The sequence below is a fragment of the Panulirus ornatus genome, chromosome 18 (genome assembly GCF_036320965.1).
Source record: "Panulirus ornatus isolate Po-2019 chromosome 18, ASM3632096v1, whole genome shotgun sequence".
NCBI classification, from domain to species: Eukaryota; Metazoa; Arthropoda; class Malacostraca; order Decapoda; family Palinuridae; genus Panulirus; species Panulirus ornatus.
The window spans coordinates 13,534,088-13,560,463 of NC_092241.1; positions in this window are offsets into that span (position 1 = coordinate 13,534,088).

Consider the following 26,376-nt stretch of genomic DNA (forward strand, 5'->3'; position numbering starts at 1 on the left):
CGACAAACACAAAGAACATCATCTGCATACCTAAACCAAACTGCATTAGAAGTTAAGATATCCTTTAGTAATTTTGTTTCAAAAATTCCATATAAAAATTACTTAGTACAGGTGAAAGAGGGTTGCCCATTGCCATACCAAATTTTTGAGCATAATAATCTCCATTGAGTTGAAATACAGTCTTTTATACACAATTTTATCAGTTCAATGAAAACAAACTTTTAAACAGGTAAATGAATATCATCCCAGACATCAAATGAATCTTCTAAAAGGTCATGAACTGGAACTTTAGTGAAAAGTGAGGAAATATCAAAGCTAACTAATTTTAAATCAAAATTAACATTAATATTGTTTAGCTTGTTGACTAAATCTACATTGTTCATGGTATTAGAATTTGATATCTTACCCACTAAAGGGATTGATGAAGAAACTAACCATTTTGACAGTGTATATGTGATGGAGCGAACTGAACTCACTATAGGTCCTGCTGGAGAATTCTGTTTATGTCTTTTGATAAGTCCATACATATATGGCAATGAAGGGATCAAAGCTGACAAACTTTTTATAAGAGAACTATTACCTTTCAACAACAACTTCTTTTCTTTCTTGAAATGGGAATTAACTGCTTCTAAGGGATTTTCTACTAAGTTTAGAATATGTTGTGTCATCACTTAAAAGATCAATCATTTTAGATGAATAGTTACTTTTGTCTAAAATCACAACAGTGTTAGCCTTATCTGCTTATTTAGTAATATGTATATCCTTGTCTTTTTTCATGTGTTAATAGCTCTTATAAATCTTTTAGGGCAATTAGGTTTCACTGGTTTTGACAAACTGGCATACACTAAACCCTTACAGATATTAATTTCATTATTACTTAAATTACTGTATTTCCCTAAATTACAAAAAGACTTTGTGACATCAACACAGCTCCGGTGATCAGCTCTGTTGAAGCTAATTATAAAATGTCTAGATCATCAGATCCCTTAAATGGTACTGCTTCAAAATCTTTTGATGAAATACATTAAGAATGAGCTATACAGAATAGAGCTCACGGTTAATCATAGTGCATTTCTTAGACTTATAGAACCATGTATAATGGACCATGTTCTCAGGGTTGATGGAAAATTTCACAAACGAATATCTAGATGTGTAGTTAGTAATCCCTAGCTCCTTACTCAAATCTGTACCATCAGTTTAACATGTTACAGATATGTGTATGATATTCTATGTATATGGGCCCCATTGAGGATCTTAGGAAATATCTTGTTTCCCTCTTTAACTTTAAAGATGGAAGAGGAAATAAGCAATACATTCCCTTTTTTAAACACTTTGATAATTAGATCAGATATGGATCTTAAGTTCAAGGTTTATAGGAAACCTGCCCAAGTTGATGCCTTGTTCATCATTTCTCAAGTCATCACAATTTTCTCTACATATCTACATTTATTGAGATGTTTCTTAGGGTCTTAAGAATTTGTAATCCTGAATTCTTGAATAAAGAAATCGATCATATTTGTAATACTGCAAAAAAAATGATTATCCTGTTAGGTTTATTGACTAATGGGCCTCCGTAGTGTGTGGGGTAGTGTACCCGGTCTTCCACGGTGAAGCGCCTAGTGCTCCTGGTCTTAGGTGGTGTAGCGATTAGTGTTCCCGATCTTCTGTGGTGAAGCGGCTGGTGTTCCTGGTCCTCCGTGGTAAAGCTGCTAGTGTTCTTGATCTACCATGATGTAACGGCTAGTGTTCTTGGAGTTCTTGGTGTTCTTGGTCCTCCGTGGTGTAGCAGTTAGTGTTAGTGGTCTTCCATGATGTAGCGGCTAGTGTTCCTCTTCCTTTGCGGCGTAGCTGCTAGTATTCCTGGTCCCCCGTGGTGAAGCGGCTTGTGTTCCTGGTCTTCTTTTCTGTAGCTGCTAGTGTTCCTGGTCTTCCGTGGTGTAGTAGCTAGTGTTCCTGGTCTTCCGTGGTGTAACGGCTAGTGTTCCTGGTCCTACGTGGTGTAGCGGTTAGTGTTCCTGGTCCTTCGTGGTGTAGCTGCTAGTATTCCTGGTCCCCCGTGGTGTAGCTGTTAGTGCTCCTGGTCTTCCGTGCTGTAGCGGCTGTGTTCCTGGTCCTCCGTGGGGTAACGGGTAGTGTTCCTGGTCTTTCGTCGTGTAGCGGCTAGTGTTCCTGGTCCTCCGTGGTGTAGCGGCTAGTGTTCCTAGTCTTTCGTGCTGTAGCGGCTAGTGTTCCTAGTCTTCCGTGATGTAGTAGCTAATGTTCCTTGTCTTTCGTGGTGTTACAGCTATTGCTCCTGGTCTTCCGTGGTGCAGCGGCTAGTGTTCCTGGTCTTCCGTGGTGTGACGTCTAGTGTTCATGGTCCTCCGTGGCGTGGTGGCTATTGTTCCTGGTCTTCCGTGTTGTAGCGGTTAGTGTTCCTGGTCTTCCGTGGTGTAGCGGCTAGTGCTCTTGGTCTTCCGTGGTGAAGCAGGATGTGTTCCTGGTCTTGGATGGTGTAACGACTCGTGTTCCCGGTCTTGTGTGGTGAAGCGGCTAGTGGTCCTGGTCCTCCGTGGTGAAGATGTTAGTGTTCTTGACTTTCCGCGGCGTACCGACGAGTGTTCCTAGTCCTCCGCTGTGTAGCGGCTATTGTTCCTGGTTTTCCGTGGTGTAACGTCTAGTGTTCCTGGTCCTCTGTGGTGTAGTGACTAGTGTTCTTGGTCTTCCGTGGTGTAACGGTTAGTGTTCCTGTTCTTCCCTGGTCTAGAGGCTAATGTTCCTGGTTTTCTGTCTTGTAGCGGCTAGTGTCCTTGGGCTCCGTGGTGTAACGGTTAGTGTTCCTGTTTATCCGTGGTGTATCTCCTAGTGTTTCTGGTCGTCCGTAGTTTAGCAGATAGTGTTCCTGTTCCTTCGTAGAGTAGCGGCTAGTGTTCCTGATCCTTCGTAGTATGGTGGCTAGTGTTCGTGGTCATCCGTGGTGAAGTGGTTAGTGTTCCTGGTCCTCCCTGGTGAAGAGGCTAGTGTTCTTGGTCTTCCGTGGTGTAGCGGTTACTGTTCCTTGTCCTCCGTGGTGTAGAGACTAGTGTTCCGTCTTCCGTGGTGTAGCGGCTAGTGTTCCTGGTCCTCCGTGGTAAAGCGGCTAGTTTTTCTAGTCCTTTGTGGCTTAGCGGCTGGTGTTCCTGGTCTTCCGTGGTGAGGCGGATAGTGTTCCTGTTTTTCCGTGGTGTAACGGCTAGTGTTCCTCATCCTTCGTGGTGTAGCGGTTAGTGTTCCTGGTCCTCCGTATAGTGGCTAGTGTTCCTGGTCTTCCGTGGTGAGGCGGCTGGTGTTCCTATCCTTCCGGATTGTGTTCATTGTCCTCCGTGGTGTAGCGGCTAGTGTTCCTGGTCCTCCATGGTATAGCGGCTAGTGGTCCTGGTCTTCCTTGGTGTAGCAGCTAGTTTTACTGGTCCTTTGTGGTGTAGTGGCTAGTATTCCTGGTCCCCCGTGGTGTAGCGGTTAGTGTTCCTGGTCTTCCGTGTTGTAGCGGCTAGTGTTCCTGGTCTTCCTTGAGGTAACGGGTAGTGTTCCTGGTCTTTAGTGGTGTAGCGGCTAGAGTTCCTGGACCTCTATGGTGTAGCGGCTAGTGTTCCTTGTCTTCCGCGCTGTAGCGGCTAGTGTTCCTGGTCTTACGTGGTGTAGTAGCTAGTGTTCCTTGTCATCCGTGGTGCAATGGCTAGTGTTCCTGGTCTTCCGTGTTGCAGCGTCTAGTGTACCTGGTCTTCCGTGGTGTAGCCGTGAATGTTCCTGGTTTCCCATGATGTAACGTCTAGTGTTCTTGGTCCTCCTTGGTGCAGCGGCTAGTTTTCCTGGTCTTCCGTGGTGTAGTTGCTAGTTTTCCCTGTTCTTCCGTGGTGTAGCAGGTAGTGTTCCAGGTCTTCCGAGGTGTAGCAGGTACTCTTCCTGGTCCTCCGTGTGTAGAGGCTAGTATTCCTGGTCTACCATCGTAAAGCAGCTAGTATTCCTTCTCCTTGGTGATGTGCCTAGTGCTACTTGTCCTCTATGATGTAGCGGCTAGTGTTCTTGGTTTTCCGTGGTGTAACATCTGGTGTTCCTGGTTCTCCGTGGTGTAGTGGCTAGTATTCCTGGCCCTCATGGTGTAGCGTCTAGTGTTTGTGGTCTTCCGTGGTGAAGTGGCTAGTGTTCCTGGTCCTCCGTGGTGAAGATGCTAATGTTCTTGGCCTACCATGGTGTAGAAGTTATTGTTCCTTTTCCTCCGTGGTGTAGATACTAGTGCCCCCGGTCTTCCGTGGTGTAGCGCCTGGTGTCCTTGGTCCTCCGTGGTGAAGCGGTTAGTGTTCCTGGCCCTCCGTAGTGTAGCGGCTTGTGTTCCTGGTCTTCTGTGGTTAAGCGGGTAGGGTTCTTGGTCCTCCAGGGAATAGCGACTAGTGTTCCTAGTCTTCCTTAGTGTAATGGGTAGTGTTCTTGATCATCTGTGGTGTAGCAGTTAGCATTCCTTGAATTCCGTGGTTTGGAGACTAGTATTCCTGGTCTTCCGTGGTGTAACGTTTAGTGTTCATGTTCCTTCGTGGTGTAGTGGCTATTGTTCCAGGTCTTCCGTGGTGTAGCGGTTAGTGTTCCTGGACTTTCGTAGTTTAGCAGCTAGTGTTCCTGGTCTTCCGTGGTGAAGCGGATAGTGTTCCTGGTCTTGGGTGGTGTAGTGACTAGTGTTCCTGGTCTTGTTTGGTGAAGCGGCTAGTGTTCCTGGTCGTCCGTGGTGACGATGTTAGTGTTCCTGGTTTTCCGCGGTGTACCTGCAAGTGTTCCTAGTTCCTCCGTGATGATGTGGCTAGCGTTACTTGTCCTCTATGATGTAGCGGCTAGTATTCCTGATTTTTCATGGTGTAACGTCTAGTGTTCCTGGTCCTCTATGGTGTAGTGACTAGTGTTCTTGGTCTTCCGTGGTGTAACGGTTAGTATTCCTGTTCTTCCGTGGTGTAGAGGCTAATGTTCCTGGTTTTCCGTCTTGTAGCGGCTAGTGTTCTTTGGCCTCCGTGGTGTAACGGTTAGTGTTCTTGTTTATCCGTGGTGTATCTCCCAGTGTTTCTGGTCGTTCGTGGTGTAGCTGCTAGTGTCCCTGTTCCTTCGTGGAGTAGCGGCTAGTGTTCCTGGTCCTTCATGGTATAGCGGCTAGTGTTCGTGGTCTTTCGTGGTGAAGTTGCTAGTGTTCCTGGTCCTCCGTGGTGAAGAGGCTAGTGTTCTTGGTCTTCCGTTGTGCAGCGGCTAGTGTTCCTTGTCCTCCGTGGTGTAGAGACTAGTGTTCCCGGTCTTCCCTGGTGTAGCAGCTAGTGATCCTGGTCCTTCGTGATAAAGCGGATAGTTTTCCTAACCCTCCGTGGCTTAGCGGTTTGTGTTCCTGGTCTCCCGTGATGAGACAGATATTGTTCCTGTTCTTCCGTGGTGTAACGGCTAGTGTTCCTTGTCCTCCGTGGTGTAGCGGTTAGTGTTCCTGGTCTTCTGTGGTATAGTGGCTAGTGTTCCTGGTCTTCCTTGGTGTAGCGGCTAGTTTTCCTGGTCCTTCGTGGTGTAGCGGCTAGTATTCCTGGTCCCCCTTGGTGTAGCGGTCAGCGCTCCTGATCTTCCGTGTTGTAGTGGCTAGTGTTCCTGGTCCTCTGTGAGGTTAAGGGTTATGTTCCTCGTCTTTCGTGGCGTAATGGCTAGTGTTCCTTGTCTTTTGTGGTGTAGCGGCTAGTGTTCCTTGTCTTCCGTTCTGTAGCGGCTAGTGTTCCTGGTCTTCCGTGGTGTAGTAGCTAGTGTTCCTTGTCTTGCGTGGTGCAATGGCTAGTGTTTCTGGTCTTCCGTGGTGCAATGGCTAGTGTACCTGGTCTTCCGTGGTGCAGCCGTAAATATTCCTGGTTTTCCGTGATGTAAAGTCTAGTGTTCTTGGTCCTCCGTGGTGCAGCGGCTAGTCTTCCTGGTCTTCCGTGGTGTAGTTGCTAGTTTTCCCTGTTCTTCCGTGGTGTAACAGCTCGTGTTCCTAGTCTTCCGTGGTGTAGCAGGTACTGTTTCTGGTCCTCCGTGTGTAGCGATTAGTATTCCTGGTCTACCATGGTGAAGCAGCTAGTATTCCTTCTCATTCGTGGTGATGTGGCTAGTGTTACTTGTCTTCTATGGTGCAGCGGCTGGTGTTCCTGGTTTTCCGTGGTGTAACGTCTGTTGTTCCTGGTCCTCTGTGGTGTAGCGGCTAGTGTACCTGGCCCTCCGTAGTGTGGCGTCTAGTGTTCGTGGTCTTCCGTGGCGAAGTGGCTACTGTTCCTGGTCCTCCGTGGTGAAGATGCTAATATTCTTGGTCTTCCGTGGTGTAGCGGGTAGTGTTCCTTGTCCTCCGTGGTGTAGATACTAGTGTTCCCGGTCTTCCGTGGTGTAGCATCTGGTGTTCTTGGTCCTCCATGGTGATGAGGCTGGTGTTGTTATTCCTCCTTGGTAAAGCGGCTAGTGTTCCTGGTCCTCCGTGATGTAGCGGCTAGTGCTCCTGGTTTTCTTGACTTTCCTTGACTTTCCTTGACTTTCGTGGTGTGGAGACTAGTATTCCCGGTCTTCCGTGGTGTAGCGGTTAGTGTTCTTGGTTCTCTTTGGTGAAACGGATAGTGTTCCTGATCTTCCGTGGTATAGCGGCTAGTGTTCCTGATCATCCTTGGTGTCGCCGCTAGTGTTCCTGATCATCCGTGGTGTAACGGGTAGTGTTCTTGGTCATCCGTGGTGTAGCAGCTAGCATTCCTTGTCTTCCGTGGTGTGGAGACTAGTGTTCCTGTTCTTCAATGGTATAGTTGCTAGTGTTCTTGGTCTACTTTGGTGAAAAGGCTACTGTTCCTGGTCTTCCGTGGTATAGCAGCTAGTGTTCCTGGTCTTCCGTGTTATAGCAGCTACTGTTCCTGGTCTTCCGTGGTGTAACGGGTAGTGTTCTTGGTCATATGTGGTGTAGTAGCTAGCATTCCTTGTCTTCCATAGTGTGGAGACTAGTGTTCACCTGTCTTCTATGGTGTAGCGGCTAGTGTTCTTGGTCCTCTGTGTTGAAACGGCTAGTGTTCCTGGTCTTCCGTGGTGTAGCGGCTAGTGTTCCTGGTCTCCATGGTGTAACGTCTAGTGTTCATGTTCCTCCGTGGTGTAGTGGCTATCGTTCCTGGTCTTCCGTAGTGTAGCGGCTAGTGTTCCTGGTCGTCCGTGGTGAAGCGGATAGTGTTCCTGGTCTTGGGTGGTGTAGCGACTAGTGTTCCTGGTCTTGTTTGGTGAAGCGGCTAGTTTTCCTGGTCCTCCATGGTGAAGATGTTAGTGTTCCTGGTTTTCCGCGGTGTACCGGCAAGAGTTCCTAGTCCTCCGTTGTGTAGCGGCTAGTGTTCCTGGTTTTCCGTGGCGAAACGTATAGTGTTCCTGGTCCTCTGTGGTGTAGTGACTAGTGTTCTTGGTCTTCCGTGGTGTAATGGTTAGTATTCCTGTTCTTCTGTGGTGTAGAGGCTAGTGTTCCAGGTCGTTTGTGGTGTAACGGCTAATGTACCTGGTTTTCCGTCGTTTAGCGGCTAGTGTTCTTTGGCCTCCGTGGTGTAACGGTTAGTGTTCCTGTTCATCCGTGGTGTATCTCCTAGTGTTTCTGGTCGTTCGTGGTGTAACTGCTAGTGTTCCTGTTCCTTCGTAGAGTAGCGGCTAGTGTTCCTGGTCCTTCGTGGTATAGCGGCTAGTGTTCGTGGTCTTCCATGATGAAGTGGCTAGTGTTCCTGGTCCTCCGTGGTGAAGAGGCTAGTGTTCTTGGTGTTCCGTTGTGCAGCGGCTAGTGTTCCTTGTCCTCCGTGGTGTAAAGACTAGTGTTCCCGGTCTTCCATGGTGTAGCGGCTCGTGATCCTGGTCCTTCTTGATAAAGCGGCTAGTTTTCCTTGTCCTCCGTGGTTTAGCGGCTAGTGTTCCAGGTCTTCCGTGGTAAGGCAGATATTGTTCCTGTTCTTCCGTGGTGTAACGGCTAGTGTTCCTTGTCCTCCGTGGTGTAGCGGTTGGTGTTCCTGGTCTTCCGTGGTATAGTGGCTAGTGTTCCTGGTCTTCCTTGTTGTAGCGGCTAGTTTTCCTGGTCCTTCGTGGTGTAGCGGCTAGTATTCTTGGTCCCTCTTGGTGTAGCGGTCAGCGCTCCTGGTCTTCCGTGTTGTAGTGGCTAGTGTTCCTGGTCTTCCGTGAGGTAAAGGGTTGTGTTCCTCGTCTTTCGTGGTGTAGCGGCTAGTGTTCCTTGGCTTCCGTGGTGTAGCGGCTAGTGTTCCTTGTCTTCCGTTCTGTAGCGGCTAGTGTTCCTGGTCTTCCGTGGTGTAGTAGCTAGTGTTCCTTGTCGTGCGTGGTGCACTGGCTAGTGTTGCTGGTCTTCCGTGGTGCAATGGCTAGCGTACCTGTTCTTCCGTGGTGCAGCCGTAAATATTCCTGGTTTTCCGTGATGTAACGTCTAGTGTTCTTGGTCCTCCGTGGTGCAGCGGCTAGTTTCCTGGTCTTCCGTAGTGTAGTTGCTAGTTTTCCCCGTTCTTCCGTGGTGTAACAGCTCGTGTTCCTAGTCTTCCGTGGTGTGGCAGGTACTGTTCCTGGTCCTCCGTGTGTAGCGGTTAGTATTCCTGGTCTACCGTGGTGAAGCAGCTAGTATTCCTTCTCATTCGTGGTGATGTGGCTAGTGTTACTTGTTTTCTATGGTGCAGCGGCTGGTGTTCCTGGTTTTCCGTTTTGTAACGTCTGGTGTTCCTGGTCCTCTGTGGTGTAGTGGCTAGTGTTCCTGGCCCTCCGTGGTGTAGCGTCTAGTGTTCGTGGTCTTCCGTGGTGAAGTGGCTAGTGTTCCTGGTCCTCCGTGGTGAAGATGCTAATGTTCTTGGTCTTCCATGGTGTAGCTGCTAGTATTCCTTTTCCTCCGTGGTGGAGATACTAGTGTTCCCGGTCTTCCGTGGTGTAGCATCTGGTGTTCTTGGTCCTCCATGGTGATGCGGCTGGTGTTGTTATTCCTCCTTGGTGAAGCGGCTAGTGTTTCTTGTCCTCCGTGATGTAGCGGCTAGTGTTCCTGGTCTTCAGTGGTAAAGCGGGTAGTGTTCTTGGTCCTCCATGGTATAGCGACTAGTGTTCCTGGTCTTCCTTGGTGTAATGGGCAGTGTTCTTGATCATCTGTGGTGTAGCAGTTAGCATTCCTTGACTTTCGTGGTGTGGAGACTAGTGTTCCTCTTCTTCTATGGTATAGCTGCTAGTGTTCTTGGTCTACTTTGGTGAAACGGCTAGTGTTCCTGGTCTTCCGTGGTGTAGCGGTTAGTGTACTTGGTTCTCTTTGGTAAAACGGCTAGTGTTCCAGGTCGTTTGTGGTGTAACGGCTAATGTACCTGGTTTTCCGTCGTGCAGCGTCTGGTGTTCTTGGACCTCCGTGGTGTAACGGTTAGTGTTCCTGTTTATCCGTGGTGTATCTCCTAGTGTTTCTGGTCGTCCGTAGTGTAGCTGCTAGTGTTCCTGTTCCTTCGTAGAGTAGCGGCTAGTGTTCCTGGTCCTCCGTGGTGTAGCGGCTAGTGTTCGTGGTCTTCCGTGGTGAAGTGGATAGTGTTCCTGGTCCTCCGTGTTGGAGAGGATAGAGTTCTTTGTCTTCCGTGGTGTAGGGGATAGTGTACCTTGTCTTCCGTGATGTAGAGACTAGTGTTCCCGGTCTTACGTGGTGTAGCGGCTATTGTTCCTGGTCCGTTCTGGTGAAGCGGCTAGTGTTCCTGGTCCTCCGTAGTGTAGCGGCTTGTATTTCTGATCTGTGGTGAAGCGACTAGTGTTCCTGGTCTTCTGTGGTGTAGCGGCTAGTGGTCAAGGTCTTCCGTGGTGCCACGGGTAGTGTTTTTGTTCATCTGTGGTGTAGCAGCTACCCTTCTTTGTCTTCCGTGGTGTAGAGACTAGTGCTCCCGGTCTTCTGTGGTGTAGCAGCTAGTATTCTTCGTCCTCCTTGGTGAAGCGGCTAGTTTTCCTGGTCTTCCGTTGTTTAGCGGCTAGTATTCCCGGTCCTCCGTGGTTTAGGGGTTAATGTTCCTGGTCTTCTGTTGTGAAGTGTATAGTGTTCTTTGGTCTTCCGTGGTGTAGCGGCTAGTGTTCCTGGTTCCCCTTGGTGTAACGGCTAGCGTTCCTGGTCTTCCGTTGTGTAGCGGCTATTGTTCTTGGTTTTCCGTGGTGAAACAGGTAGTGTTACTTTTCCTCTGTGGTATAGAGAAAAGTGTTTCCGGTCTTCCGTGGTATAGCGGCTAGTGTTCATGGTCGTCCAGGGTGAAGCGGCTAGTGTTCCAGGTCTTCCGTGGTGAAATGGATAGTGTTCCTGGTCCTCCATGTTGTAGTGGCTAGTGTCCCTTGTCCTCCGTTGTGTAGCGGCTAGTGTTCCTGTTCTTCCGTGGTGTAACGGGTAGTGTTCTTGGTCATAGGTGGTGTAGCAGCTAGCGTTCCTTGTCTTCCGTCGTGTGGAGAATGGTGATGCCGGTCTACTATTGTGTAGCAGCTAGTGTTCTTGGTCGTCTGTGGTGAAGCGGTTAGTGTTCCTGGTCTTCCGTGGTGTAACGTCTAATGTTCATGGTCCTCCGTGGTGTAGTGGTTAGTGTTCCTGGTCCTCCGTGGTGTAGCGGCTAGTGTACCTGGTCTTCCGTGATGTAGCGGCTATTTTTCCTGATCTTCCCTGGTAAAGCGGTTAGCTAGTGTTCCTTTTCATCCGTGGTGAAGTGGCTAGTGTTCCGTACCCTCTGTGGTGTAGCGGCTAGTGTTCTGGTTCTCCTTAGTGTAGCGGCTAGTCTTCGTGGTCTTTCATGGTGAAGTGGCTAGTGTTCCTGGTCCTCCGTGTTGAAGAGACAAGTGTTCTTGGTCTTCCGTGGTATAGCGGTTAGTGATCCTTGTCCTCCGTGGTGTAGAGACTAATGTTCCCAGTCATCCTAGGTATACCGGCCAGTGTTCCTGGTCCTCCGTGGTGAAGCGGCCAGTGTTCTTGGTCCTCTACAGTGTAGCAACTAGTGTTCCAGGTCTTCTGTGGTGAAGCGGCTAGTGTTCCTGGTTCTCCATGGTGTAGCGGCTAGTGTTCCAGGTCTTCCTTGGTCTAAAGTGTAGTGTTCTTGGTCATCCGTGGTGTAGGAGCTACCGTTCCTTGTCCTCCGTGGTGTAGAGACTAGTGTTCCTTGTCATCCGTGGTGTAGCAGCTAGTGTTCCTGGTCTTCCGTAGTGAAGCGGCAAGTGTTCCTTCTCCTCCTTGGTGAAGTGGCTAGTGTTCTCTGTCCTCCGTGGTGTAGCGGCTAGTATTCCTGGTCATACGTGGTTGAGTGGCAGGTGTTTCTGGTCCTCCGTGTTGTAGCAGCAAGTCTTCGTGGACTTCCGTGGTGAAGTGGATAGTGTTTCTGGCCCTCCTTGTTGAAGAGGCTAGTGTTCTTGATCTTCCGTGGTGTAGCGGTTACTGTACCTTGTCCTCCGTGGTGTAGAGACTAGTGTTCCCGGTCTTCCATGGTGTAGCGGCTATTGTTCCTGGTCAACCGTGGTGAAGCGGCTAGTGTTCCTGGTCCTCCGTAGTGTAACGGCTAGTGTTTCTGGTCTTCTGTGGTGAAGCGGCTTGTGTTCCTGGTCTTCTGTGGTGTAGCGGCTAGTGGGCCAGGTCTTCCGTGGTGCAACGGGTAGTGTTCTTGTTCATCCGTGGTGTAGCAGCTACCCTTCCTTATCCTCCGTGGTGTAGAGACTAGTGCTCCCGGTCTTCTGTGGTATAGCAGCTAGTGTTCTTGCTCCTCCTTGGTGAAGCGGCTAGTGTTCTTGGTCTTTCGTGGTGTAGCGGCTAGTGTTCCTGGTCCACCGTGGTTTAGCGGTTAATGTTCCTGGTTTTCCGTGGTGAAGTGGATAGTGTTCCTGGTCCTCCGTGGTGTAGCGGCTAGTGCTCCTGGTTCTCCTTGGTGTAACGGCTAGTGTTCCTGGTCTTTCTTTGTGTAGCGGCTATTGTTCTTGGTCTTCCGTGGTGAAACAGGCAGTGTTGCTTTTCCTCTGTGGTGTAGAGAATAGTGTCTCCGGTTTTCCATAGTGTAGCGGCTAGCGTTCATGGTCTTCCGAGGTGAAGCTGCTGGTGTTCCTGGTCTTCCGTATTGAAATGGATAGTGTTCCTGATCCTCCGTGTTGTAGTGGCTAGTGTTCCTGGTCCTCCGTGGTGTAGCGACTAGTATTCCTTTTCTTCCGTGGTGTAGTGGCTAGCGTTCCTGGTCTACTGTGGTGAAGCGGCTTGTGTTCCTGGCCCTTCGTTCTGCAGCGGCTAGTATTCCTGGTCTCCGTGGTGTAGTAGTTATTGTTCCTGGTCTTCCGTGCTGTAGTGGCTAGTGTTCCTGGTCTTGCGTGGGGTAACGGGTAGTGTTCCTGGTCTTTCGCGGCGTAGCGACTCGTGTTCCTGGTCCTCTGTGGTTTAGCGGCTAGCGTATCTGGTTTTCCGTTGTGTAGCGGCTATTGTTCTTGGTCTTCCGTGATGTAGCAGCTAGTGTTCCTTTTCCTCTGTTGTGTTTCCGGTCTTCCGTGGTGTAGCGGCTAGTGTTCATGGTCTTCCAATGTGAGGCAGCTAGTGTTTCTGGTCTTCCGTGGTGAAATGGATAGTGTTCCTGGTCCTCCGTTTTGTAGTGGCTAGTGTTCCTCGTCTTCCGTAGTGTAGCCGCTAGTTTTCCTGTTCTCCCGTGGTGTAGCGGCTATTGTTTCTGGTCTACTGTGGTGTAGCGGCTTGTTTTCCTGGTCCTTCGTGGTGTAGCGGCTAGTATTGATGATCCCCCGTGGTGTAGGAGTTAGCGTTCCTGTTCTTCCGTGCTGTAGCGGCTAGTGTTCCCGGTCTTCTGTCAGGTAACAGGTAGTGGTACTAGTCTTTCGCGGTGTAGCGGCTAGTGTTCCTGGTCTTCCGTGTTGTAGCGTCTAGTGTTCTTGGTCTTCCGTGGTGTGGTAGCTAGTGTTCCTTGTCTTCCGTGGTGTAACGGCTTGTGTTCCTAATTTTCCGTGGTGCAGCGGCTAGTGTACCTGGTCTTCTGTGGTGTAGCGGCTAGTGGTCAAGGTCTTCCGTGATGTAGCGGGTAGTGTTCTTGTTCATCTGTGGTGTAGCAGCTAGTGTTCCTGGTCTTTCGTGTTGTAACGGCTAGTGTTCCTGTTCTTCCGTGGTGTAGCAGCTAGTGTTCCTGGTCTTCCATGGTGTAGCAGGTATTGTTCCTAGTCCTCCGTGTGTCGCGGATAGTATTTCTGGTCTACCGTGGTGAAGCGGCTAGTGTTCCTTCTCCGTGTTGAAGTGGGTAGTTTTTCTTGTCCTCCGTGGTGCAGCAGCTCGTGTTCCTGGTCTTCTGTGGTCTAGTGGCTCGTGTTCCTCTCCTCCGTGTTGTAGCGGCTAGTCTTCGTGGTCTTCCGTAGTGAAGTGGCTGGTGTTCCTGGTCTTCCTTGGTAAAGCGGCTAGTGTTCCTTCTCCTTGGTGAGGTGGCTGGTGTTCCGTGTCCTCTGTGGTGTAGCGGTTGGTTTTTCTGGTTTTTCGTTGTGTAGCGGCTTGTCTTCTTGGTCTTCCGTTGTGAAGTGGCTAGTGTTCCTGGTCCTCAGTGGTGAAGAGGCTAGTGTTTTTAGAATTCCGTGGTGTAGCGGTTAGTGTTCCTTGTCCTCCATGGTGTAGAGACTGGTGTTTCCGGTCTTCCATGGTGTAGCGGCTAGTGTTCTTGGTACTCTGTGGTGAAACGGCTTGGGTTCCTGGTCCTTCATGGTGTAGCGGCTAGTGTTCCTGGTCGTCCGTGGTGTAACGGGTAGTGTTCTTGCTCATACGTGGTGCAGCAGTTAGCGTTTCTTGTCTTCCGTGGTGTGCAGAATAGTGTTCCCGGTCTTCTATTGTGTAGTAGCTAGTGCTCTTGGTCTTACTTGGTGAAGCGGCTAGTGTTCATGGTCTTCCAATGTGAGGCAGCTAGTGTTTCTGGTCTTCCGTGGTGAAATGGATAGTGTTCCTGGTCCTCCGTGTTGTAGTGGCTAGTGTTCCTCGTCTTCCGTAGTGTAGCCGCTAGTTTTCCTGTTCTCCCGTGGTGTAGCGGCTATTGTTTCTGGTCTACTGTGGTGTAGCGGCTTGTTTTCCTGGTCCTTCGTGGTGTAGCGGCTAGTATTGATGATCCCCCGTGGTGTAGGAGTTAGCGTTCCTGTTCTTCCGTGCTGTAGCGGCTAGTGTTCCTGGTCTTCTGTCAGGTAACAGGTAGTGGTACTGGTCTTTCGCGGTGTAGCGGCTAGTGTTCCTGGTCTTCCGTGTTGTAGCGTCTAGTGTTCTTGGTCTTCCGTGGTGTGGTAGCTAGTGTTCCTTGTCTTCCGTGGTGTAACGGCTTGTGTTCCTAATTTTCCGTGGTGCAGCGGCTAGTGTACCTGGTCTTCTGTAGTGTAGCGGCTAGTGGTCAAGGTCTTCCGTGATGTAACGGGTAGTGTTCTTGTTCATCTGTGGTGTAGCAGCTAATGTTCCTGGTCTTTCGTGTTGTAACGGTTAGTGTTCCTGTTCTTCCGTGGTGTAGCAGCTGGTGTTCCTGGTCTTCCATGGTGTAGCAGGTATTGTTCCTGGTCCTCCGTGTGTCGCGGATAGTATTTCTGGTCTACCGTGGTGAAGCGGCTAGTGTTCCTTCTCCGTGTTGAAGTGGGTAGTTTTTCTTGTCCTCCGTGGTGCAGCAGCTCGTGTTCCTGGTCTCCTGTGGTCTAGTGGCTCGTGTTCCTCTCCTCCGTGTTGTAGCGGCTAGTCTTCGTGGTCTTCCGTGGTGAAGTGGCTGGTGTTCCTGGTCTTCCTTGGTAAAGCGGCTAGTGTTCCTTCTCCTTGGTGAGGTGGCTGGTGTTCCGTGTCCTCTGTGGTGTAGCGGTTGGATTTTCTGGTTTTTCGTTGTGTACCGGCTTGTCTTCTTGGTCTTCCGTTGTGAAGTGGCTAGTGTTCCTGGTCCTCAGTGGTGAAGAGGCTAGTGTTTTTAGAATTCCGTGGTGTAGCGGTTAGTGTTCCTTGTCCTCCATGGTGTAGAGACTGGTGTTTCCGGTCTTCCATGGTGTAGCGGCTAGTGTTCTTGGTACTCTGTGGTGAAACGGCTTGGGTTCCTGGTCCTTCATGGTGTAGCGGCTAGTGTTCCTGGTCTTCCGTGGTGTAACGGGTAGTGTTCTTGCTCATACGTGGTGCAGCAGTTAGCGTTTCTTGTCTTCCGTGGTGTGCAGAATAATGTTCCCGGTCTTCTATTGTGTAGTAGCTAGTGCTCTTGGTCTTCCTTGGTGAAGCGGCTAGTGTTCATGGTCTTCCAATGTGAGGCAGCTAGTGTTTCTGGTCTTCCGTGGTGAAATGGATAGTGTTCCTAGTCCTCCGTGTTGTAGTGGCAAGTGTTCCTCGTCTTCCGTAGTGTAGCCGCTAGTTTTCCTGTTCTCCCGTTGTGTAGCGGCTATTGTTTCTGGTCTACTGTGGTGTAGCGGCTTGTTTTCCTGGTCCTTCGTGGTGTAGCGGCTAGCATTGATGATCCCCCGTGGTGTAGGAGTTAGCGTTCCTGTTCTTCCGTGCTGTAGCGGCTAGTGTTCCTGGTCTTCTGTCAGGTAACAGGTAGTGGTACTGGTCTTTCGCGGTGTAGCGGCTAGTGTTCCTGGTCTTCCGTGTTGTAGCGTCTAGTGTTCTTGGTCTTCCGTGGTGTGGTAGTTAGTGTTCCTTGTCTTCCGTGGTGTAACGGCTTGTGTTCCTAATTTTCCGTGGTGCAGCGGCTAGTGTACCTGGTCTTCTGTGGTGTAGCGGCTAGTGGCCAAGGTCTTCCGTGATGCAACGGGTAGTGTTCTTGTTCATTTGTGGTGTAGCAGCTAGTGTTCCTGGTCTTTTGTGTTGTAACGGCTAGTGTTCCTGTTCTTCCGTGGTGTAGCAGCTAGTGTTCCTGGTCTTCCATGGTGTAGCAGGTATTGTTCCTGGTCGTCCGTGTGTCGTGGATAGTATTTCTGGTCTACCGTGGTGAAGCGGCTAGTGTTCCTTCTCCGTGTTGAAGTGGGTAGTTTTTCTTGTCCTCCGTGGTGCAGCAGCTCGTGTTCCTGGTCTTCTGTGGTCTAGTGGCTCGTGTTCCTCTCCTCCGTGTTGTATCGGCTAGTCTTCGTGGTCTTCCGTGGTGAAGTGGCTAGTGTTCCTGGTCTTCCTTGGTAAAGCGGCTAGTGTTCCTCCTCCTTGGTGAGGTGGCTGGTGTTCCGTGTCCTCTGTGGTGTAGCGGTTGGTTTTTCTGGTTTTTCGTTGTGTAGCGGCTTGTCTTCTTGGTCTTCCGTTGTGAAGTGGCTAGTGTTCCTGGTCCTCAGTGGTGAAGAGGCTATTGTTTTTAGAATTCCGTGGTGTAGCGGTTAGTGTTCCTTGTCCTCCATGGTGTAGAGATTGGTGTTTCCGGTCTTCCATGGTGTAGCGGCTAGTGTTCTTGGTACTCTGTGGTGAAACGGCTTGGGTTCCTGGTCCTTCATGGTGTAGCGGCTAGTGTTCCTGGTCTTCCGTGGTGTAACGGGTAGTGTTCTTGCTCATACGTGGTGCAGCAGTTAGCGTTTCTTGTCTTCCGTGGTGTGCAAAATAGTGTTCCCGGTCTTCTATTGTGTAGTAGCTAGTGCTCTTGGTCTTCCTTGGTGAAGCGGCTAGTGTTCCTGGTCTTCCGTGGTGTAACATATACTGATCATGGTCCTCCGTGGTGTAGTGGCTAGTGTTCCTGTCTTCCGTGGAGTAGCAGATAGTGTTCCTGGTCCTCCGTGGTGAAGCGGCTGGTGCACCTGGTCGTCCGTGGTGAAGCGGCTGGTGTTCCTGGTCTTCCTTGGTAAAGCGGCTAGTGTTCCTTCTCCTCCTTGGTGAGGTGGCTGGTGTTCCGTGTCCTCTGTGGTGTAGCGGTTGGTTTGTCTGGTTTTCCGTAGTGTAGCGGCTAGTCTTCGTGGTCTTCCGTTGTGAAGTGGCTAGTGTTCCTGGTCCTCCGTGTTGAAGAGGCTAGTGTTTTTGGTCTTCCGTGGTACAGCGGTTAGTGTCCCTTGTCCTCCGTGTTGTAGAGACTAATGTTCCCAGTCTTCTTAGGTGTAGCTGCCAGTGTTCCTAGTCCTCTGTGGTGAAGAGGTTAGTGTTCCTGGTCCTCAGCAGTGTAGCATCTAGTGTTCCTGGTCTTTTGTGGTGAAGCGTCCAGTGTTCCTGGTCCTCCATGGTGTAGTGGCTAGTGTTCCTGGTCTTCCGTGGTGTAACGGGTAGTGGTCTTGTTGATCCGAGGTGTAGGAGATATCGTTCCTTGTCCTTTGTGGAGTAGAGACTAGTGTTCCCGATCTTCTAGTTGGTGTAGCAGCTAGTGTTCTTGGTTCTTCTTGATGAAGCGGCTAGTGTTCCTAGTCTTCATTGGTGTAGCGCTTAATGTTTCTGGTCCTCCTTGGTGTAGCGGTTAGTGTTCCTGGTCTTCCGTGGTGAAGTAGATAGTGTTCCTTGTTATCCGTGGTGTAGCGGCTAGTGTTCTTGGTCTCCTTTGGTGTAGCAGCTGGTGTTCCATTTCCTCTGTGGTGTAAAGACTAGTGTTCCCGGTCTTCCGTGGTGTAGCGGCTAGTGTTCCTGGTCTTCCGTGGTGTAGCAGCTTGTGTTTCTCGTCTTCCGTGGTGAAGTGGATAGTGTTCCTAGCCCTCCGTGGTGTAGACGTTAGTGTTCCTGGTCTTTTCTGATGTAGCTGTTAGTGTCCCTGGTCTTCCGTCCTGTAGCGGCTAGTGTTCCTTGTCTTCCTTGGGGTAACAGGTAGTGTTCCTGGTCTTTCGTGGTGTAGCGGCTAGTGTTCCTTGTCTTCCGTGGTGTAGCGCGTAGTGTTCTTGGTCGTCCGTGGTGTAACAGCTAGTGTTCCTCGTCCTCCGTAGTGTAGAGACTGGTGTTCCTTGTCATCCGTGGTGTAGCGGCTAGTGTTTCTGGTCTTCCGTGAAGTTGCTTGTGTTCGTGGTCCTCCGTGATGTAGCGGTTATCGTTCCTGGTCTTCCGTGGTGTAGCGGCTAGTGTTCCTGGCCATTTGTGGTGTAGCTGTTAGTATTCCTCGTCTACCGTGGTAAAGCGGCTAGTGTTCCTTGTCTTCTGTTTTGTAGCGGCCAGTTTTTCTGGTCTTCCGAGGTGTATTAGCAAGTGTTCTTGCTCTTCCCTGGTGTAACGGCTAGTGTTCCTTGTCCTCCGTGGTATAGCGGCTAGTGTTCCTGGTCTTCCTTGGTGTAGCTGCTAGTGTTCATGGTCCTTCGTGGTGTAGCGTTTAGTATTCCTGGTCCCCCGTGGTGTACCGGTTAGTGTTCCTGGTCTCCTGCCCTGTAGCGGCTAGTGTTCCTTGTCTTCCATGGGGTAACAGGTAGTGTTCCTGGTCTTTCGTGGTGAAGCGGCAGGTGTTTCTGGTCCTCCGTTGTGTAGCGGCTAGGGTTCCTGGTCTTCCGTGCTGTAGCGGATAGTGTCCTGTTCTTCCGTGGTACATTAGCTAGTTTTCCTTGTCTTCCGTGGTGTAACGGCTAGGGTTCCTGTTCTTACGTGGTGTAGCGGCTAGTGTACCTGGTCTTCCGTGGTGTAACGGGTAGTGTTCATTTTCTTCCGTCGTGTAACAGCTGGTGTTTCTCGTCTTCCGTAGTGTAGCAGGTACTGTTCCTGGTTCTCCTTCCGTAGCGGCTAGTATTTCTTGTCTACCGTTTGGACGCGACTAGTGTTACCTCTCCGTGGTGAAGTAGCTAGTGTTCCTTGTCCTCGGTTGTGTAGCGGCTAGTGTTCCTGGTCTTCCGTGGTGTAGTGGCTGGCGTTGCTGGTTCTCCATGGTGTAGTGGCTAATCTTCGTGGTCTTCCGTGGAGAAGTGGCTATTGCTTCTAGTCCTCCGTGGTGAAGAGGATAGTGTTATTGATCATCCGTGGTGCAGCGGCTAGTGTTCCTTGTCCTCTGTTGTGTAGAGACTAGTTTTCCCGGTCTTCCGTGGTGAAGCGGCTAGTGTTCGTAGTCTTCTGTGTTGTAGCAGGTAGTGTTCCTAGTCCTCACTGTGTAGCGGATAGTGTTTCTGGTCTTCCGTGGTGAAGTGGCTAATGTTCCTTCTCCTCCATGGTGAAGTGACTAATGTTCCGTGCCCTCCGTGGTGTGCCGCCTTGTGTTCCTGGTCCTCCGTTGTGTGCCAGTTAGTGTTCCTGGATTCCTTGGTGAAGCGGCTAGTGTTCCTGGTCCTCCGATATGTAGCAGTTAGTGTTCCTATTTTTCCGTGGTAAAGTGGCTAGAGCCCGATACGCCGTGGTGTAGTGGCTAGTGTTCTTGGGCTTCCGTGGTGTAAATGGCTAGTGTTCCTGGTCTTCCGCTCTGTAACGGATAGTGTTCCTTGTTCTCCGTGGTATAGCTGCTAGTGTTCCTGGCCTTCCGTGGAATAGCGGCTAGTTTTCATGGTCCTTCGTGGTACAGCGTCTAGTATTCCTTATCCCCGTGGTGTAGCGGCTAGTGTTCCTGGTCTTCCATGGGGTAACGGATAATGTTCCTGGTCTTTCGTGGTGTAGCGGCTAGTGGTCCTGGTCCTCCGTGTTGTAGCGGCTCGCGTTCCTGGTCTTCCGTGCTATAGCGGATAGTGTCCTGTTCTTCCGTAGTGTATTAGCTAGTGTTCCTTGTCTTCCGTGGTGTAACGGCTAGGTTTCCTGGTCTCCCGTGGTGTATCGGCTAGTGTACCTGGTCTTCCGTTGTGTAGCAGCTAATTTACTGGTCTTCCGTGGTGTAACTTCTAGAGTTCCTGGTCCTCCGTGGTGTAGTGGCTTGTGTTCCTGGTCTTCCGTGGTGTAGCAGGTATTGTTCCTGGTGTGGACGCGACTAGTGTTAATTCTCCTCCGTGGTGAAGTAGCTAGTGTTCCTTGTTCTCGTTTGTGTAGCGGCTAGTGTTCCTGGTCTTCCGTGGTGTAGTGGCTGGTGTTGCTGGTACTCCGTGGTGTAGTGGCTAATCTTCGTGGTATTTCGTGGAGAAATGGCCAGTGCTTATGGTCCTACGTGGTGAAGAGGATAGTGTTATTGATCATCCGTGGTGCAGCGGTTAGTGTTCCTTGTCCTCCGTGGTGTAGAGACTAGTGTTCCCTGTCTTCCGTGGTGTAGCAGCTAGTATTCGTAGTCTTCTGTGTTGTAGCAGGGAATGTTCCTAGTCCTCACTGTGTAGCGGATAGTGTTTTTGGTCTTCCGTGGTGAAGTGGCTAGTGTTCCTTCTCCTCCGTGGTGAAGTGAATAATGTTCCGTGCTCTCCATGGTGTATCGCCTAGTGTTCCTGGTCCTCCGTGGTGTACCAGTTAGTGTTCCTGGTTTTCCTTGGTGAAGCGGCTAGTGTTCCTGGTCCTCCGATATGTAGTAATGTTCCTGTTTTTCCGTGGTAAAGCGGCTAGCGTTCCTGGTACGCCGTGGTGTAGTGGATAGTGTTCTTGGTCTTCTGTGGTGTAGCAGGTACTGTTCCTGGTCCTCCGTGTGTAGTGGCTAGTGTTTCTTCTCTACCGTGTTGAAGCGGCTAGTGCTACTTCTCCTCCGTGGTAAAGTGGCTAGTGTTCCTTGTCCTCCGTAGTGTAGCGGCTGGTGTTCCTGGTCTTCCGTGGTGTAGTGGCTGATGTTTCTGGTCCTCCGTGGTGTTGTGGCTGGTCTTCGTGGTTTTCCGTGGTGAAGTGGCTAGTGTCCCTGGTCCTCCGTGGTGAAGAGGCTAGTGTTCTTGGTCATCCGTAGTGTAGCTGTTAGTGTTACTTGTCCTCAGTGGTGTAGACTATTTTTCCCGGTCTTCCGTCGTGTAGCAGCTAGTGTTCCTGGTCTTTCATGGTGAAGTGGATAGTGTTCCCCATCCTCCGTGGTGTAGCGGCTAGTGTTCCTGGTCCTCCATGGTATAGCGGCTAGTGTTCCTGGTCTTCCGTGGTGCAGCGGCTAGTGTTCCTGGTCCTTTGCGGTATAGCTGCTAGTATTCCTGGTCGCCCGTGGTGAAGCGGCTAGTGTTCCTGGTCACCCGTGCGAAGTGGTGTAGCGCGTAGTGTTCTTGGTCTTCCGTGGTGTAGCGCGTAGTGTTCTTGGTCTTCCGTGGTGTAGCGGCTAGCATTCCTGGTCCCTCGTATTGTAGCCGTTAAAGTTCCTGGTCTTCTGTACTGTAGCGACTAGCGTTCCTTCTCTTTCGTTGGGTAACGGGTAGTGTTCCTGGTCTTTCGTGGTGTAGACGATAGTGTTCCTGGTCGTCCGGGGTGTAGCGGCTAGTGTTCCTGGTCTTCCGTGCTGTAGCGGCTAGTGCTCCTGATCTTCCGTTGTGTAGTAGGTGGTGTTCCTTGTCTTCCGTGGTGTAACTGCTAGTGTTCCTGGTCTTCCGTGATGCAGCGGTTAGTGTACCTGGTCTTCCGTGGTGTAGTGGCTAATGTTCTTGGTCTTCCGTGGTGCAACGTCTATCGTTCCCAGTCCTCTGTGGTGTAGTGGCTAGTGTTCCTTGTCTCCCCTGGTGTAACGGCTTGTGTTTCTGTTCTTCCGTGGTTTAGCAGCTAGTGTTCCTGGCCTTCCTCTGTGTAGCAGGCTCTGTTCCTGGTCCTCCATGTGTAGCGGCTAGCATTCCTGGTCTACCGTGGTATAGCGACTAGTGTTCCTTCAACTCTGTGGTTAAGTGCCTTGTGTTCCTTGTCCTCCGTGGTGCAGCAGCCAGTTTTCCTGGTGTTCTGTGGTGTAGCAGGTGGTGTCCCTAGTCCTCCGTGGATAGCGGCTAGTGTTCTTGGTTTTTTGTGGTAAAGCGGCTAGTGTTCCTTCTCCTCTGTGTTGAAGCGGCTAGAAATCCATGTCCTCCGTGGTGTAGCGGCTAGTTTTCATGGTCTTCCGTGCAGTAGCGGCTGGTGTTCCTGGTCCTCCGTGTTGAAGAGGCTAGTGTTCCTGATCTTCCGTGGTGTAGCGGTTAGTGTTCCTTGTTCTGCGTGGTGTAGAGACTAGTGTTCTCAATCTTCCGTGGTGTAGCGGCCAGTGTTCCTTGTCCTCCGTGGTGGACCGGTTAGTGTTCCTGGTCCTCCAGCAGCAAGTGTTCCTGGTCTTCTGTGGTGAAGCAGCGAGTGTTCCTGGTCCTCCAAGGTGTAGCGGCTAGTGTTCTAGGTATTCCGTGGTGTAACGGGTAGTGTTCTTGGTTATCTGTGGTGTAGCAGCTACCGTTCCTTTTCCTCTGTGGTGTAGAGACTAGTGTTCCCGGTCTCCTGTGGTGTAGCAGCTAGTGTTCTTGGTCCTCCCTGGTGAAGTGGATAGTGTTCCTGGTCCTCCGTGGTGTAGCGGCGAATGTTCTTGGTCTTCCATGGTGTAGCAGCTAGTGTTCCTTGTCCTCAGTGGTGCAGAGACTAGTGTTCCCGGTCTTCCGTGGTGTAGCGGCAAGTTTTCCTGGTTTTCCGTGGTAGAGCGGCTTATTTTCTTGTTCTTCTGTGGTGTAGCAGCCAGTGTTCCTTGTCTTCCGTGGTGGAGAACTAGTGTTCCTGGTCTTCCATGGTAAAGTGGATAGTGTTCCTGGTCCTCCGTGGTGTAGCGGCTTGAGTTCCTGGTGTTCCGTGGTGTATCGGCTAGTGTTGCTGGTCCTCCTTGGTTTAGCGGTTACTTTTCCTGGTCATCCATGGTGAAGCGGTCAGTGTTTCTGGTATTTCGTGATGTAGCGACTAGTCTTCCTGGTTTTCCGTGGTGAAGCGACTAGTGTTCCTGGTCCTCCGTGGTGTTGTTGCTAGTGTTCTTAGTCTTCCGTGGTCTAACGGCTAGAGTTCCTGGTTTTCCGTGGTGTAGCGGGTAGTTTCCTGGTTTTCCGTGGTGTAGCGGGTAGTGTTCCTGGTTTTCCGTGGTGTAGTAGCTAGTGTTCCTTGTCCTCCATGGTGTAGAGACGTGTTTCTTGTCATCCGTGGTGAATGGGCTAGTGTTCTTGGTCCTCAATGGTGTAGCGGTTAGTGTTCCTGGTCTTCCGTAGTGTAGCGGCTAGTGTTCCTGGTCCTTTGCGGTATAGCTGCTAGTATTCCTGGTCGTCCGTGATGAAGCGGCTAGTGTTCCTGGTCTTTACTGGAGAAGCGGCTAGTGTTCCTGGTCACCCGTGCGAAGTGGATAGTGTTCCTGGTCATCTGTGGAGTAGCGGCTAGATTTCCTAATCTTTCGTGGTGTAGGAGCTAGTGTTCCTGGTCTTCCGTGGTGTAACAGCTAGTGTTCCTTGTCCTCCGTGGTGTAGCGGCTAGTGTTCCAGGTCATCCGTGGTATTGTGACTAGTGTTCCTGGTCTTCCGTGGTGCATCGGCCAGTGTGCCTGGTCCTTCGTTGTATAGCGGTTAGTATTCCTGGTCCCCTGTGATGTAGCGGTTAGTGTTTCTGGTCTTCCGTGCTCTATCGGATAGTGTTCCTGGTCTTCCGTGGGGTAACGGGTAGTATTTCTAGTCTTTCGTAGTGTAGTGGCTAGTGTTTCTGGTCCTCCTTGGTGCATGGGATAGTGTTTCTGGTCTTCCTTGGTGTAGTAGGTGGACTAGGTGGCGCTGCTCGACGGCTGACCCGGCGCTAGAGATCCCGACTTTTATCTCTCTTTTTAACCCTTTTCTGATAAGTCTGCACTTCCTGGACCATTCTACAGTAACCATGAATGCCTCTGGAGCAACTCTAACACTATGGAACCAGAAAATGTACTTGATTTGTGGTGCAATTCTGTGTGTTATGAAGGTGACTGCAGCCACGAATGTAAACATCCAGTATGACAGTGCTTCCCTAATCAGCCTGCGACCCTCGCTGGACTCACCTCTACCTGTTAAGTTCATCAATGATGTAAGAAGACTACAAGAATTACAGGCAAGTTACAACGAGAAGGAATACTCAGAAAATGTAGCAGAGAAAAGACACCGAATGCGGAGAAGAGGGCGACGCAGCGGTATACGTGTGAGAATTAGGAGACGTGGCATGAGGACTCCGCTGCCAGCCATCACCTTTGGTAACGTACGCTCAATTAGAAATAAAATGGACGAGTTATGTACCAACTGTAAGTTTATTCAAGAATATAGAGACAGTGCAGTAATCGCCCTCACGGAAACCTGGTTGCAAGATCGGGATGCGGATAGCACACTGGCTATCGATGGGTTTGTGTTGGTACGGTCTGACAGGAAAGGTGTTGATAAGGACCGATGGGGTGGGGTTGCCGCTTACGTGAATGACAGATGGTGTTCACAAATTAATGTTAAGAAGAGCTACTGTGACAACAACATCGAGTATTTAGCGTTCACCTGTCGACCCTTTTATCTACCACGTGAATTTAATAAGATAATCCTAGTACTTGTATATATACCCCCGGATGCGGACGAAGTTATAGCAGCTGATATACTAGAAAATTGTGTTACAAACTGTGAAAATGAGAGCCCGAACAGTGCAATAATTATTTTAGGAGATTTTAATCATTGTGATTTTCAAGGAAAAGTCCGTACGTACGAACAAACAGTAAAGTGTGCCACAAGAGGTAAGGCGACACTGGATAAGATGTATTGTAATATTAAAGATGGATATAAAGTTTTTAAACGAGCAAACATTGGAAATGGAGACCATAACATGCTATACTGTGTACCTACATATAAACAATTACTGAAAAGAGTTAAATCGAAAGAAATTGAAATTAGAGAATGGGACGATAACAGGAGACAACGATTACAAGCGTGTTTTGACTGTACAGACTGGTCTGTCCTGATAGAAAACAGGACTGATATCAACACTAACTTAGATATTTTCAATGAATACTTTCACTTTTGCTTTGATATGATCGTGCCTACCAAAACAATAAAGATATACTCAAACAATAAACCATGGATTAAAAAAGAACTAAAATCTATGCTAAATGAAAAACACTGACTAATGCGAAATGGAAGTGATGTTGAAAGAAGAACATTACAAAGTAATATTGATAAAAAAATTACTGAATCGAAAAGAATATACAAAGAAAAAGTTGAAGGCTTGTTTAAAACAAACAGAGTAAAAGACGCTTGGAAAGGACTTAAAACCCTGTGCGGGCACAAGAAGAAACAAAGTGTGCCTGAACCGGAAAATATCAACACATATGTAAATGAAATGAACGCGTTCTTTGCGAGATTTGAAAGACATGATTTCAGTCATGCGTGTAATGAGGTAATGACAGAAATTCAATCTAACAATGATGAAAGAATTATAATTAGGCAAGAAGACGTACAGAAGTCCCTGCAGAATATTCGGGCAGGTAAAGCTACAGGGCCAGACGGGATACCTGCTAGGGTACTTAAATGCTGTGCAAAACAATTGACACCCGCACTGACCACATTATTTCAGGACTCGCTGGATCAGGGAGTGGTGCCTTATAAATGGAAAGAATCTGAAGTGAAACCTATTGCAAAAATTAATCACCCAAAAGATCACAAAGACTTCAGACCTGTAGTACTAACATCTAATATTATGAAATGTTTAGAAAGCATTGTGAAAAACTATATGTGAAAAAACAAATAATTTAAAAGACCCTATGCAATTTGCCTATCGTAATAATAGGAGTGTACAGGACGCAAAACTTGTACTATTAAATGATATTAATAAGCATTTAGATAAGCCCAAATCACAAATTAGAGCACTATACATTGATTTTAGTTCAGCATTTAATACAATGCAACCTCATATTTTGCTCAATAAAATGCTAGAATTGGGTGTAAATAGAAATATCTTAATATGGATTTTTAGCTTTTTAACCCAGAGACCCCAGTATACCAATGTAAATAATGTTAAGTCTAATGTGATAGTCACCAACACAGGAGCCCCCCAAGGTTGTGTATTGTCCCCAGCTCTTTTCATCTTGTATACAGATGATTGTAGAAGTGAAATTGATGATTGTACTATTATAAAATATGCTGACGATACAGTTATCTTAGGAAAAACTTTAAATAATAATTATGAAGGCTATTTAACTCAAGTTAAAAAGTTCGTTGACTGGAGTAAACAAAATTTTTTGGAGCTTAATGTAAAGAAAACGAAAGAGATGATATTTGATTTCAGAACTAAAAATAAACACGTACCAGACCTATTAACAATTGAGGAAGAAAACGTAGAAAGAGTAAACCAGTATAAGTATTTGGGCTTTATGCTTCATGACCAGTTGAAGGAAGTGTTAATACAGATATGGTGTCAAGGAAATGTAACCAAAAATTACACTTTGTACGTATCTTGCATAACCTACATGTAGATAAAATGGTCATTAGCCTATTTTACAACACAATTTTATAATCAGTTATAAATTTTTCAATCACTGCCTGGTATGGAAAACTTACGTGCAAAGATAAAAAGAAGTTGGGAAGGATTGTTAAGAAAGCAAGAAAAATAGGTGCAGAGACCACATCATTGAATAAGCTGTATCAAAAAGGTACAATGAAACAAGTAGACAGAATGATGAAAGATGTAACGCATCCGTTACATAATTGTTACACGTATCTTAAATCTGGTAGGCTAGCTCT